Source organism: Rhyacophila brunnea, unplaced genomic scaffold (genome assembly GCF_057557595.1).
Source record: "Rhyacophila brunnea isolate RB1 unplaced genomic scaffold, BYU_Rbru_1.0 scaffold_55, whole genome shotgun sequence".
Lineage (NCBI taxonomy): Eukaryota > Metazoa > Arthropoda > Insecta > Trichoptera > Rhyacophilidae > Rhyacophila > Rhyacophila brunnea.
In genome coordinates, this window is record NW_028233224.1 from 1210436 (window position 1) to 1213258 (window position 2823).

Genomic DNA, 2823 nt, shown 5'->3' on the forward strand with positions numbered 1-2823 from the left:
AGAGATAATTTGTATATGTATCCCGATAAAGTGTTTTTAAAAATGCTTGTTTGCTTTTTTTGGTGATCGTACCAGTATTTTCTATATCTCTTACAGCTAAGCGGCATACATTACTTGTTTATAAATTTACCAATTTTTATCAATGTATTTGTATAAGAATAACTCGAACCCTAATCCTTCAAATCAAGATTTTTAATCGAATATTTACACATATAAACTATGGCCACATTTGTCTTCTTCAAAAATCTAGATTAAAACAAATGTATTTTTTTGTAGTTCATATATTTTTTAAATTCGAAAAAAAAACAAATAAAATTTTTATAGATTTTGGTAGTGGGCATTTAAAGATAAAATATATGGTTTAAATAAAAAATAACTTTCTGTCAGTTTAAGTAGAATATAAAAATAAAAGAAACTTAATCATATAAATAAACAGCTATATATTATAAGGCCTAATAATTTGGATAGTTTTATCAAACTTAAGTAATCATAAAAAAAGAAGCCACAAAATAATAAATGTGATTTTTAGCTTTTTTAATATTTATATAATGAAAATAATATTTGCCTGCAGTATTTCTTTCGTGCATACTATAACAATTTCCAATAAAAAAATCATTGAAGTTTGATAATGTTTTCTTAAAAGTTACTTGAACCATTTGTCTAAACAATATTTCAAAGCGTATATAAAGCTGAAAAAACGGTTTTTCCAAAAACATGCCTATTTAATAAATATATATGTTTTTAACATGAATATAAATTAAAAAAAAATAAAACTTACTTAATGCATGATATTGTTAATTTTTTGCGTGTATTTGCCCCAATAAAGATAAAAGCGCCATAAATTGTGTTTTAACTAGCTTGAAAACAACTTAAATGAATTGACGTTGAAAATCATAATTTAATTATTTTTTATTTTTGAACTAAAAGCTATGTTTTCAGAAGATAATGCACATTAAGAAAATAGCTTATTCTATCCTTCTGTATTTTTTTAAAATTACATTTATTTGTAATTCCATTTAAGATCAGATTATAAAAAAATGTTTTATATTTTCCCAAACATACCATCAAATAAATATTTTTTTTTTGCATGCAATATAAATCATATCGCCTTGTTTTGACTTAATTTTTTCTTATGACTTTACGAATGTTATTTTCGAAATTCTACTTCTTTAATTAATATTTGCTTTTAAGAAAAATATTATAGAACATTTAGCTGCTAAAAGCATAAATTATGTTTAATTTATGTCATATCTACATTTAATAAGCATTTTATAAAACATATAATAGTATGAATGTCTGGTTTTATGTGAATAAATATTTTTTTTATTTTTATTTTTACATTTTCTTGAAATTACGGAAATTCATAGTTTTATTTAATTACAAAAGCAGTTTTTTCAAAATAAATAATTTTTTTTATAAAAAAGCCTCGTATAAACAGTAAAATCGAAAATTTATTTGCTGTAATACAGTATTTTTACAAATTTAATTTTGTTTAAGTAAAACTTGAGATTTCCCTACAAATTATACTGAGTTAATACATATTTCAGCCATATGCCCTCAACAATATTCCTCAAAAAAAATATTTTTTCAAGGCTTATTGATTCAAGTGTTTTCATCAAATATATCGCTTGTAATAAATATTAATATAAGTTATTTAACATAACCTGCGAACTCATATCATTTGACAGAACAAGAGCAGTTGATGAAGATAGATGAGAGGAAGGCGTCTAAAGATGGATTAAGGAGTTGTTAAATATTCCTAATAGGCCGTCATTATCACAGTAGATATAATTTATAGGAAGAAGAAACTTAACCCTTAATTATAAAAATTCAATATAATATAAAACACAGAGGTTGCATCATTATTATTTGCTTTTACTCATGTTTTTAGGTCACATAATTTTATAAACTAAATATTATGAACCCTAGAATATCAAAGAAAGCGAAAGCTCACAAACATTAAAATAATAATGAAAAAAACTATGTGTTAATAACTAAAAAGGGTGATATTATATGAAATAAATAAAGGTGGTGTTATTCACAGAAGTAGCTTATAAATTGTTTTTCAAATAACACACAGGTTATGCGCTTAAATTTACATAAAAAGAAAATAAAACATTAAATCAAATTTATAATTTTGTTTAATTTTTCTTGCCTTATCTTTATTTTGAATTAATATTGACTGGGCTTGATATTATCATATATCCATATTTTTTGATTCTATTGGATACAATAACGTTCTCCATTTCAAGACTCAGAGTAAAAAGCAGAATAAAATTACATTACCTAGTTTTTAAAATTTTAGTATATTATATAGCATTATGTTGCATAAAATCTACTTAAAATAAATAAATATTACTTAATTCTTAAAAGATAGGGAAACGATCATTCAGTGATCACATATCTGTTTTATACGAAAATCCTATAAAATTTGACAATATCAATTCCGCACATTTTTTGGAAATCTACAGCCAAATATAAACACTATTATTGTATATATTAAATAAGAAACTGTATCTTTACTTTAGTAATTTATGAGGGTTTATGGTCTAGAGGTATGATTCGTGCTTAGGGTGCGCGCGGTCCTGGGTTCAATTCCCAGTAAACCCCTTTTGCCCTATATAGTCTCAAAACATCATAAGTGTCCATCAATTAGACAAATAAGCTGGAAAAAATCTCTATTAGTCCTTTATCATAAAGTTTTAAATAAATTGACCTTTAAAATTGTATATCTTTAGTATGAAATAATTTATATATTGCGAAATTACTTGAATCGAAGTTTTTAAATCCAAATTTATGTATGTTCGTGTAAATTTAATAACC

At 23.7% G+C, this 2823-nt stretch overlaps 1 non-coding gene across 1 annotated transcript; it reads left to right on the top strand.

Annotated features, from left to right (window-relative positions):
• Nucleotides 1–2538: 2538 nt before the first annotated feature.
• On the top strand, nt 2539–2610 carry TRNAP-AGG (transfer RNA proline (anticodon AGG)). The gene has a single exon. It is a non-coding gene; the product is annotated as a tRNA-Pro (tRNA).
• The last annotated feature ends 213 nt before the right edge of the window (nt 2611–2823 follow it).